At 36.6% G+C, this 13,434-nt stretch overlaps 1 long non-coding RNA gene across 1 annotated transcript; it reads left to right on the top strand.

The window, feature by feature from the left end:
• The first annotated feature begins 447 nt into the window (after window positions 1–447).
• On the top strand, window positions 448–1,103 carry LOC113504590. The gene is made up of 2 exons (XR_003401579.1): window positions 448–552; window positions 659–1,103. It is a non-coding gene; the product is annotated as an uncharacterized LOC113504590 (long non-coding RNA).
• The last annotated feature ends 12,331 nt before the right edge of the window (window positions 1,104–13,434 follow it).

The raw sequence follows: 13,434 nt of genomic DNA, 5'->3' as shown, positions 1-13,434 counted from the left end.
GATAAGATATATCAGACAAAAACCTATTCTAATCGCCAGGATTGTCATCATCTCTTCTTCACCCGCGATAATATTACTTTAACACGCTATGCCCAGGTTAATATTAAAGGCCGACATGCCTCTTCCCCAGTATATTGGAGCATGAAAACCTTACCATATTAGGTACTTGCTTATATTAAAAAAAAAAAAATAATCAAAAGCAGTAAAAAAATAATATCGTTTTATTAGACCACATTTGTAGTATGACACGCCAGAAATATGTTTCCAAACGAAAAAAATTAAACATGTCATATAATTCGCTACCCCCCCCCCCCCTCCGCGACATAAGGATTAAATTTCTTAATGCGTGAGCACATACAGTTTAAAGAAAACATCGTGTTCCGCAGAAAAAAAAGAGTTGTTTTTTTTTGGCTGAACATAATGTTTACGATTTTTTTTCACAAAGGCACGAGCAGCAAGTGAAGAAACAAAGAGTTCGACTAGCGACCCTACCGCGCGCCGAGTCTGTTCCGGTTGAGTTCGAAACTAGTCAGTCAATCCCGATAAATACGCGTGAGTAACCGTTGCATCATTTAATAAGTTTAAAACATTTGTTTTATCATTAAAGGTATAAAGACATGGTATCTCTTGTGCACTATTTGTTGTACTATTTTTACAGGGTCATTTATTTACAAATCCTTTTGGATGGGAAGTTATCATAAGACTTTCCGAACTAGGGCTGGGAATGAGGGGCCTCCGCCACGAGGACACTGCGGTGCGTAGCCCACGCTCGCCAGATCACCACCCTATGCTCCGCTGATCCTCACAGTGGAAACACCCGCCTGAGTTCTCCCGAAACCGCCGTTTCCTGTTTATCAGTCTTCATTTACCTAATCTTACACTCATTTTTTTATGTTTATGATTATTTTGGATGTACACATATCCCGCTCAAATCGTTCCAAGTGAAAAGCAGGCTAACTCTTGTAAAACAAAATAAATTACATCTCATAAATACGTTTTAGTGCCCATCGCCATCGTAATTCCCATGACTGACGGAGAATAGAAACTCTATTGTAATATCTAATAGCAAACGCATTTCCAAGTACCTCTGATAATTTCAACATCAAGACTGTTGCTTAAAAAACCATTTGTACTTGCATTCGAAATTGCCACTGCACGGAGTCCTGAATATGATTCAGAGTCAGGAATAAATAACATTATCTGATTTCCTCGAAAAGGAATATCTATACTCTTTTTAAAAAAGTTTTGTGTTTTTTTTAGTCTAGATTGTCGTTCTTGTTCAATTAAAACCTTAGTTTTCATTTATTTATTTTTACTAATAGAATACCTATTACTGCTCATAGTCTGGCCATGAAAAACATAAAAAGCGTGCAGAACCGAGTTCATATGTAATCGGTTCATACTACCAATTAAAAAAAACATTTAGATGAGCAAAGGTCTTTTGTAGTTGTAGCCATCAACCATTTAAACTAGATTTCCTAACATTTTGCAAATCTTAAAAATAAACGAAAATGTTAGAGTGATTTTATGGGCCTCAGAAATAACAAGCATTAATTAACGTGCATTTTTTGATGAAATTGAATTTCCATAAGATGAAAATAATATGAAACAAGGTCACAAACTTATTCTTACGCTATGAAGTTTTCGTAACTATTTTCCTTAAATCTGGTATACCTTAAAACCCCACCAACGACAAAGTAAGTAAATCAGGAGGGGATCTGACAAGCAGGCGGGGTTCGAACTGACGACCTTTCTATAGAAATCCAGAAAAACCGTTTACATCGTTACAAGCTAACAACCAACATGTTTTTTTCCTCATACCTTATCATATTATTAAAACATAAGTTTTTCCTACAAGTTCGTAATGTACGGTAACTGTTTTCAAGGTATGGTGGGGTCTGTAAGGTGTATCGTGCTCGCCCGCGCAGGCGCAGGGCCACTCCCGGGGGCGGGGCCGCCCGCTCGCCCCGCCTATCGCCCCGCCCTCGGCCCTTCGGCAAGGTACTCCGTGAGACTAGGCTTCGTGACTTTTGAGTGATTTTTAGGCGTTTTGAGTGCATTTAAGTTAATAGAGTGCTTGAGTTAATAGTTTTCGTTATATGGGAGAAGTTTTAAGTTGGCTGTGATTTTGGATCTTAGCTTGTTTCTTACCTTCTGTTTTTGAGATACGTGGGATCAAAAACTCCTTCAACAATTGCTTGTACAATGTTATTGCAAATTTCTTATAAAAAACACCTTAACTACTTCAAGTAAAACAATACCGTAGCAATTTGTACCTACTTGTATTAGTTTCCCTGATAATATCTTTGCTAACTTTGATATAAGTCATATGAAACGCACTATCCCAGTTGCAGTAAGCTTTTTGGGAGGAGCTTCAACAAATGAAGGTTGTACCTTTCTGTTTAGAAATATCGGGACGTCCGCGTCGTGACCATTTAAATGCCTTGTTACGGATAACCGAGCTTCAGTTTTCGATGTATTGAGGTTTTTGTTTCAGTTTTTAGTGGAAGTAGGAATGGGGAATAAGTAATTAAAATAAGATACCTACTAGTTTTTGTAATTGATAATATTTCTACACATTTAACTGATAGACTGTTTGGATTCGTTTATTCTTGGAGATTAATGGAGTTCTTGGAGATAGTGCAATAAAGAGTAGAGCTACTAATATTATAAATACGGACTGATGTCTGATGTCGACGAAATTTGGAGATAGCTGAGTTTTGCATTTTCATGTTTAATCCTTTATAGTAGAAAGAAAATCCTCCTTCGAACAATTGTTTATTGTTTCGTTTAATATGAAGACATTCTAAGAAATGTTTTTTGTCTTGTTTGAGTTTTAATGAATGATGAAATTAAGAATTAGACGTGTTTAAGATAATTTGCTAAAAAGCGGCTGCCAGTTACAGGCCAGATTAGCTTGTAGAATTGTTCGAACGAACTTCTTCTAAAATCAGTTATCAAAGTATCTTGGCCAGGATTTAGCTTTTACCGGATTCACTGGGTTGCCTATACATCTTCTTCGGGACTTTGACAAGCAACGGTCCTCGAAAGACCCTTTTTGAATTTGTGATCATCAAGTGCCCACAACCGAACTTTCATATCGTTCGTGTCTAACCATTTTCTACGTTAATTAAGATACCTAATAGTGTTATTGCTTTTACGTTTGTATTTGCTTAGTATTTTCAGTATTTCTGTCACAAGTTTCTTCATCTCATTTTCTCCACTTTAAAACACGGTATCTTGTAATTAAGTTATTTAATGAGTTTAGATACATTTTGACTTTTAATTTTTTTTCCGAAGTGAAAATTGCATGATTTAGCCTTTTCTTTCAAAAAATCTTCATCGTCTGCCATAATGAGAACAGCACGGTTTTAAGGGGAAGTCCTTGGCCGCATTTTGTTTCGGATGGGACATTATCGGACCCTTCCGCTTTGGGTTGAGTAGAAAAGAAGGAGGAAGAGTGTCAAACTCCTACTGACTAAAACCCACACATGTTCCTTCCTTTTCCAATACTGTAACCCTTTCGGACAGTCCCCCTGCAACGGCAGGCATCAGCCATTATGGGCTCCACAGAGCTGGCCGACATCTAGTCTCGGCGAGCGTGGAACACGAACGTGCTGTCCGGCACGTGTCCTAATCGGGTGGTGACTTGGTGAGCTACCAATCACTCACCACCCGCAGGCCCGCGAGTCCTAGGTTTGTTTCACGTACGTGGTACGAATTGCAAAATACATACAAAAAAGTCAAAAGATATGAATGATACCCACAACTATAACGATTACTCAAAACTCGCGCGCGATAGCCGCCGAGCCGCGAAATGAATAAGTAGGTAACGCCGGCCGCACCGCTCGCATTTCATGTGCGAGTTTTCATATCCAAAAGACAAAAACGTATTTCAAGGCTCCACTATCTAAGACACATGTATCCTTCCGTTCGTCACCAAGCTGTATCTCATGTACCGTCATTGATAGCTAGACGATTGAAGTTTTCACAGATAATTTATTTCTGCTGCCGCTTCAACACGAAAAAAATAGAGCTCAAGCAATGGTGTGTACGGTCATAAATTGTATGGGTTGGTAGTCTATTATGGTACGGTTCGGCACTGTTGTACGGAACCCTCAGTTTCGCAAGTCTGGCTCACACTTCACCGCGTTTTAATCAAGATTTATATAGGTCTGCTGAGTCATCGTCTACTTAAAGAAACCTTCTCTCATTTGAACCATCAGTAATTCCAACTTCTGCAATACCTTCAGCAAAACAGGCTTGCTTCCCGCACATTTCAGTATTACAGCAATCATTTGAAATTAGCATAAGTACCTATCTACTTTTCATTGAAAACCTACTGGACGTTTTAATTGATATGTTGCGGATGATTCGATCCTTTTAAGTAAATAAGTATATTGCTACAGTCATATTTGTCAATTTCATTTATCTAATGCGATAGGTGGCGCTGTTGGACTATTCAAGAGAAAAGTTAGTACGTACCCGTGGAACTATAATAGTAAGCAGCACTGCTGTAATTCCATGGTGTACAATAAAGAATATTCTAATCTAATCTAATCTAATCTAAGCAGGAAAGAACTTCCCTGTGATATCTACTCAGTATTACATTACTAACAAACTTTTAAATTTGGCTTTAACGCATGGTACAGAAATTACTTAGATCATAGTTATAAAACGGCTCGTAGCTTGAATGTACAAAGTTAATTACCATCACATAAATGCTCTCTACTACAGGATAGCGAAAATAACAGTAAATAACAAAAACAAAAAAAACATTACAAAAAGTATTCAACCTCATTACAAACCAGCCAGCAGGTATGAATAAAACAAAAAAAGCACCATCATCTACAATTTCTATTCAAAAAGCCAGACCTACACTCATTCACTCTCGTAGTCCCGGCCCTAAAGCTAGAGCGAGACGGATAGAGGGGACGTGGGCGTGTCCAGCCACAAGTGGTGAGACAGCGGCATGCCGCCTTGGTTTTCTGCTCTCCTGGTACCGAGACGTCAGTTTTACCTGCGGGAGAAACGCGCCGGGCCGACGGGTGGCGTACTTATTTCGAAATCATGTTTAAAAATACTGTTATTTACCTGAAATTGAGGTAAAATGTAAATTAAAGTTTTAGTAGAGTAATTATAACAACATGCCTGTAGGATTTGAATAAAATAATGAGTTTATAAATAGCCCTAATGGAAAATTAAGAATATTTTTAGGTTGACGCATATTAGGCGAAATGAGATCCGAATTTTGTTTTAATTTTTGTGAAATATTGATAGCAACTTGTCGATAGGTTTAAATGGCACTTAGTTCTTAATAGATTAACACTTACTTAAGAACAAACATAGTTTATCTGAACATTAAAAGCAATGTGAAATTAGTAATTTACCACTACTGAATGAAAAACCAGAGATGCTATAAATTTATATTACTTATCGTGCGTATCGAGGTAGATTTTTTTTTATAAAAAGTGAAAAGAAAAGCGAAAAAAAATGACAAGTTAAACATTAATATATAGGTATATATATGAATATAATAATACGGTTTCATAAACAGGGAGTTATGTCATTAAAACTAAACAATATTCAGAATGTACAAGAATCAAACAGCGTAAATATTTTTCAGGACCTAAAAACAATTACTTTTCAATTAATGCTTAACGGCGCAGATATTTCGATCTAAATAAATGCTATCGTAACCACGGAATTAGCATACACACATTCTAGGCGTATTGTTTTCATGATATAATATAAATGTAAACTACTAATGTAGTCAGGAGCTATTGAGTATTGTTTACAACGACAATTTTTTTTTATAGTAAAGTTTAACGACGTTGCACACTTTTTTTGTAAAGGATTTATAATTTTAAACTCGAGTCAGGACAAGGGAACTGGTCGAAAACTCGTAAGAAAACTTCTTTAGCGGCATTGTACACTTTTTTTAATTTATGTAAGATAAGTTAAAATGACTCTCACGTCGGCTGTAACGAATTACTGCAAAAAATCCTAGCTCAGAGACGTTATTTTAATCTACAAGAACGTAATCAGTTTTTTTTGCTCATTCTTCATCACGTCGCGCGTCGCCTCAATCCGCACTTAGATTATGATCTCATCAAGAAAACTGAAATAATAGGAGCATGCATTTGTAGCAAAAATTATAAGGAACCTTTATGAACTGTTTTAGGCCTATTGGATTTTGTATGTAAATTCACGTGCGGGAGATGGGAGCGAACTCCATTCAATTTACCAGATAAATTGAGGAGTGGGATGCAACGCGCAACGGAATAGAAAAAAAAAAAACGAATAGTGTATAAAAAATGTTGTACATTATAAATGTTTGAATGAAGACGCAGACAACAGGAACTTACGGTATTGGTAATCATTGGGCAGTTTTGGGCACCTAGTGTGCACAGATACGTAAAGATCTGATTAAGGCCTCCGTCTCGGTATAATAGGCCGGTAAATATGTGAAAAGATGCGCACCGTCTATCCGCATAGATCTGTTGTTTAAAACACGAAGTTTAGGCTCAAAACTAATGCGTTTTTATAAATTTTTGTTTAATATCATGTCAGTTGCAGAGTCAACTTTGCTGATGAGCAGTTTTTTTGGTAAAGACACATAAAATAAGGCGTTCAACCAGGAAGACTGGAAGCTGAACGTATCATATCTTGGGTAGGACAAACCTTGAGAAGAATTAATTACAGCGTCTGTTTTCATAAATTTTAATTGGCAAGAGAGTTCTTCACTTTATCTTTATCTTTAACATTGGTTTTAAAGTATCATAAAATTGCACTGTAAAACTTATAAGTAGATAGTTCCTCGCAGAAGTCCGTTCAGCATAAAATTTTCAAAAATAAATATTTTTGTATCAAAACTAGTATTTATATTTGACTTTACTGCATTTAATTTCTACGATTTCTTGAACCTGAAACGAAGATCTCGTATGCGAAATGTGAATAAAAGGGTTTTTATTGCTTAGGGTAAATATAATTGAATATTATAGAATAAAGTTCCATTTACTCTTTCATCGTCCATTTTGGAAAACCGTTAACGGACCAAACAACGGACGGAAGCCATAAAATTAGAGAAAATATGGCTTCGTTTTCTGATTGATTGATTAAACGAAGTGTTGGACTAAATTCTTTGTGCCACGTTTTTATACATTCACTTTCTTGTGTGTTTATTTGTCGTTACGGTAGGATTTTTGTAACTGAATTTTGAGGCATTTCCCGATCAGCTAGCAGGCTGGAATTTTCAGGGTAGCTTCAAACCTGGTGCAATTTATAACTATAGAAAACGTGGTTTAAAAAAAGCATTGAAGGTTTTTTTTTAGTTTTAGATTTTTTTAATATATTTATTTTTTGAAACGTTTATTATTTAACTTTTGAAACCATTTTTATTGTGGTTTTGCAATGAAAACGGAAGATGTTATCGGTATCGCCTAGAAATTTTAGGTCTGATTGACAGTACCAGCTTGTTTGGTTTTCCATGATAAGGGTCGGCCGGTTTAATTTCCGTTTGGGATTAATTCCGCAGATGTTTCGAGTTTGGTCGGATGAGCATATTAAATGAATATTGTATTTGTTAATTTTGATTTACCTCTTTTCAGATTTTACAAGTTTAGACGTCGATTTGACGTTGATAAATGAAAAATTATCAATTTTTACTTTTATTATGTCTGTTTATTTTTTAAGTATTTCATTCAAGTCTGTGTAAAGTATTTCAGTTTTACATGTGAAACGCTATCGACTGCTAATAACGACTTTTTTATGTGGAAGATAAAATGGAAGGGGTTCTGGTGGGGAAAGTCGACAGAGGCCCATTTCACCCCTTTACCTTAGAGGGTTATGTCTTTAGAGACGGCTATTAAATGTATTTCTCCAACCGAAATCTTGGTTAGATGACTTTTGAGTTTGAGTTTTTTGAAGAATTGGTTTTTAGTAAGAGTATTAGGGTCTTATATAGTGACCACTGCATATTACTGGTATTTGGTAATTTGTTTAGTGTAGTAACCATTTTAATTAGTTAAAATCTTTTCTTTTTTCCTTGGAATTTAGGAATAGTGTGCTGTAAGGCATAAAGATTTATTCCTCTATTTGTAGATTAACTTGCTTTTAATTTCAAAGGATATGCTTCATATTTCTCTGAACTTTAATTAAACATATAGTAGTGTTCATCAAATTGCGCTTAGGCCTAAAACATAAATTGTACTTTGTCTAAATTTTTGTTAATGGACTCTACAATTCGAAATATTAATTGAATTAGGTTTTTCTATATAGGTATATACCAACTCCGTATTTTGTACAAAATATAGACATAAAACATTAAGACAATACATACTTGTCTATACTCAATACGGATGCTATAAATCAAATAGATCGACCACTCAACCTAAGCTTAGATACACTCCCAAAATACTGCATGACGCAAACCAATACAAACGTCACCTCAGTCATAAAATGCGTTTCTTACACACGAAACGTGCCTCGTACTCCGTGTACATGAATTTATTAAGCAGTCAAGGTGAGGATCGATGAGGTCGCGCATGCGCAGTGCCCGCCTAACCACGTGGCTGTCAACAGATGGCGGTAGCTAGCACTGCGCATGCCTCATAATATTGAACGCACGCACACATACACACACCCCTATACACACTAGAATGCTTTGACATAAATCATATGTTGTTCGCTCCTAACCATACGGCTTCAAATTACCTCTGCGGCGCGTAATGACGCAAGTGAATTGCGCTACTCGACTTTAACACTTGTGAGACTCATTTTTGAGTCTATTTTCAAGTGTTTTCACTGCATTTTGTAGAGTGGACGAGTGAGCTAAATGTCTCACAGCGAGCAACCGTGGACGTCAATTACCGTCTTTATCTGGTCCCCGTTTACGGGACAACATACCGCTTGTGAATTCAACGGAATATGTTCACATTCCTTATTTAAACATTTTTGAAGTTTAACATGGACTTTCAAGTTAGTTTGGTTGAATACCCATTTGTGGATAAAAGGTAATATGAAGATAACGATATACTTGGATGTAATTTTAATGTAAGGGGGCCTTGGTTATCTGGAAGCATTTCATTTATTTTATTTCTAATGAAAATAGGATAACTTACTAGATATTAATTTCAAATATTTATCGCGGAGAAAAAGAAATTTAGAGTACAAATGAGTTTTGTATAAATTTTTCGCTTGATTCGAAAAAATAAATCTTCATTCTTTGTATTTTATTTTATTTTTATAACAAATAACCCAAGTACCTCTACTTTGTTCAAACAAACGAAGAGTTTACTAAATAAACATTTCAGCAGTAAAAAACACTCTACACGAAAAATGACAAATGGCCGAAATAAAAATAACAAATCGTAACAAAATATGGAACCAGGAACTGCGAAATGGCGGCAGTCGCAAAACTCCAAGCTTTAATGGTGAACTATAGGGGAGTCTGCAAAGTTCTACGAGCCAACAATTTATGGAGCTTACCATGCCAACTTAGTTTCAAACAAACTTCAAGCAGTTAACGGTAGGCATTTAAGACTTTTGAATTCAGGTATCGCAGTTGAAAACTCCATCAAAATCAAAAACCAATTTCGTCCATCAAGGGCCAACTTTTTTTAAATAAACTTCAATAAAATTGTCGTTTAGACACCGCAGTCATATAAACTAATATATTATGAGAAATACAAAAAAGGTTTCTCGTTACATTGAAATAAAAACGTTACGACAAAAACGTAGCAGTGTCCTTTTTGTGAGTCAATAAAGCTGGCTGACTGATTATTACTTCACTGGGAAAATACCTAAAAAAGATTAACATAAAAAGTTATGTTCTACCTCGATTTCAATCCAAATTATATTACACACTTGAAAAAACTGGGTCATAATAAAAAATGAGATTACAGATAGTAAAATGAAGTTTAATTAAAATTCTCCGACAGCGTTGAACGTGTTTGAAGAAGTTAATGAGACAGGCGCGTTAAATGCTCAATCGAAACTGGTGACAAGTACCAGGGCAGCATAACGCACGAGGAAGTGCGCGCGAGGCCGACGGAAGCCGGGAAATGTCTCTCCAATATAGCTGCCAAGCGCACACACGATAAAACTCCAGATAGCCGAGTTCGTTCTACAAATTTATCTTTTGACATTCGAAATGAATGTTATTGTAGCACAAACGTAATTTGTTTTTTTTTAACGTTAAGAACGTTATGTTTGCTGCCTGTTTTATAACTTCAAATTACGAAAAGATTAATATCAAATGCATTGATTTTAAAACTAAAACGAATAACACTATGCTAGATTTACAATTTTAGGTGGAGTTTTTATTGACAAATATTTTTGAAAATAATATACGTTTACTCGTAGTAGCAGTGTGATACCAGCGATAGTGTATGACAATAAAGTATTTCAAGCTATTGTTTCCTCTTGTCATTTGTATACAATGTACGATAATTGTGTGGGCTGTCGACATTTTTACCTACAAGCTGATTAGTCATTTTCAAATTGGGCTTCTTGGAATCCCGTGAAATTGCAGAGAGGGGATCGGCAGCGTGTGGGCGTCGTACCATTATTCTGAATGGGAGGCGTTAATTTATTATCGTGGCATTTAGCTTTATTTATTAGGTACAAATGATTTCGATTGCTGATTTAAACTTGGTGTACCTAAACAGCTAGTAATATAAAGTTCTTCAGTAACTTGGGACTGGACTATTGCTTTCTCTTTTGTTATTTTTTGGCACTGCTTCTGTATAGTCAATAATGTCATGCAAACAACTCTAAATTTAAGTACATATTGATCTCTGCATAAAGGAGAAAAAATATTTTTATGGATTCTCCCCAAATCTTGTTTTTGTTCCACTGTATCATAACTACAGCAACTTCGTACGTAAAAAGTTGATTAAGCCTTCAAAACTCCTCTAATCCAACATTATCAAAAGTTTCTGTCGCCGAAGCAAACAAACTTACAACATCTGCCGTTTTCTCAGGAACGTGCCAAGTCCCCCTGATCGCCTTTGGAGGTACAAAGGAACCATGCGGTGCGAAGACAAGGACCGAAACACGTCAACTGGCACAGGGGTGAAAGAGACAGGTAGAGGACCGGAACATTACACAAGCGCGTTTCGGTTGACGGGCCCCGAACAAAATGAATGGCTGCGGCAGCGGATTAAAATGCGCCGTAACGTTGGAATGAATGAAAATAATATAAAAAAAATAGTAATTGCGTAACATGAGGTTACTGAGAAGTTGAATGATGATACAGTCAACATGGATGCATCTTGAAGGATATCCTAATCGTGTATTATAACAAGTGATGAAGAACAGATTCAAGAAAAAGATGATAGTAAGTACAATGTCGATCAGAAAATGATAGTAAGTCTACCGAATCACGAAAAATAAGTTAATGAACAGAAGCTGTCAAACTCCTTGGTATAACTTTTCCAATTAAAGTGCGGTCGTTTGTACAACAATTTGCGTAGTTTTATTGAGACATCGATCGCCGTTGATAACCTCACGGCTCAGAACCGCCTACTCATCAATTACTGTTCCAATTTTATTAACGACATATTTAAAGTTGTCGCTAAGGCCAGTATTTTACATAGTAAGTAAAATGTAATTTATTGTTGTATAACGTTTTTCGCGTCAAATATTCAGTACGCTTACATTGGGTGTTAATAGTCCATCGAATGAGACATTGCCACCGCTCAAAATAAGGAGATAGAGGTGCTGGTTAAATAAAAAAAACGACTCCTGCACAAAGGAAAATCAATCGTTGTGTTTTTCACCAAAATATTCAGACTCAATAAGCATTTAATTAACACAAATGCTCATACTACTTGTGTACTTATTGAACTGTGTGATACGCAAATAGGCAAATGCTTGTTTCAGATGGGGATCCAACCTGAGACAGTGGGTTTGATGTGTTGACCTACCACGGATACCACACCGCCTCCGATCCATGCAGTCTGTTGTATGTTGTCTTAATGCAGCACTTATGACATATCGGAAGAGAGACCCTGCAACATTGCTCGCTCTTACAACAGCGATAATACTTGAGATACTTACAAATATTTTTTGAAGACCTTAATACCTTAAACAACGAATTACAGATACCAAATTGAAGGCAAACGGCTCTCAACCATTGGAAACCACAAACTCTTCACAACACAAGACAGTTTTGCTCAAATTGTGGTAACGGACGCATGCCATGCGGGCTCACCACATTTACCCGGGAATTTACGCCGCCAACTCCAAAAGTAATAATCTTTCAGATATAGAAGAGAGACATAACTCTACACCGAGTAGAGCGCTGTCGCACTCACACAACTAGAAGAAGGTACAGTGAAGGGGAGGTTGCTCTAGTAATGACGTATTCACTGGCAAGTGTTCACATATGGACATTCAAGGATACTTATGGATACGGCTTGGATGCCCCATCAGATTGAACCTATCAAAGGCTTATTTTCTACTCAATCAGGAATTTCATGCATTGAAATACCTTCACAGCTCAAAAACTATTTCCCACAACATATAATTTTGTCTTTACCAGTTCCTGTAAGTCATGTCAGTTACGCTCCACGCTGTCCTATGCTGTAATTACGGAAAAAAATGTGCAGGAATTGAATGTATTTACGACTAGGTACACCGGTATACTCGAATGATTGTTGTCATTGTTAGCAAGTGCCAAACAAAAGATGCAACGGTTTACTTACGCGTATTTATCGGGATTGCCAAACTGTTGACTCGCGAGCTCATGATTAAGGACTCCAAATGGTTCCGAAACCAGACGGGCCATCCCGACAAATTCGCGTGAGTAAAGAGTTTTATCTTTTAATTAAGGACACGGATACGACAAAATAGTTTTGAAACGATCGAATGGAAATTTAATTACAATATTTTTTCCAGTTAATAATTTGCCTATGTCCTTTCTCAGGCTTTAGACTAGCTACTTACATTTCATTACAATCGTTTCAGTAGTTTTGTCAAAGTGAGACAGACAGAGATACTTTTGCATCTATAATATACATAAGTTTGATTTACGCGTGTGACATGCTCTTTTGTCATCATGATTTGTACTTTCATATTCACTACGTCACCCAAATTTATTTTAAGACTCTACTATGTCAGCGTTGTTTCATTCAAAGCTCTCGGCTTCGCTATAATAGTTATATTTAAGCCTACAGAGTGATGAGATCGCTGTCTCGTCACGCGTTTGATTAACGGTTCCAGAGCGGCGCGCTGGCGTGGCGTTGTCGTTGACAGCTTGACGGAAACGCATTGCCATAGAGCACTGTTGAGAGATCTGACCGATTTGGCGTCCGACGGGCAAATACTTGCAACTTGCAATTTGGTCAAGTGATAGTTTTGCGAAATCAAAGTAAGATTGAATGTCAATTTCGCAATTTTTAAAACCTGACGCAAAAAGAGGAATGTTAT

The sequence above is a fragment of the Trichoplusia ni genome, chromosome 22 (genome assembly GCF_003590095.1).
Source record: "Trichoplusia ni isolate ovarian cell line Hi5 chromosome 22, tn1, whole genome shotgun sequence".
NCBI classification, from domain to species: Eukaryota; Metazoa; Arthropoda; class Insecta; order Lepidoptera; family Noctuidae; genus Trichoplusia; species Trichoplusia ni.
Note: the sequence above shows the minus strand (reverse complement) of the source record. Positions and strands in the feature narration are given on the sequence as shown.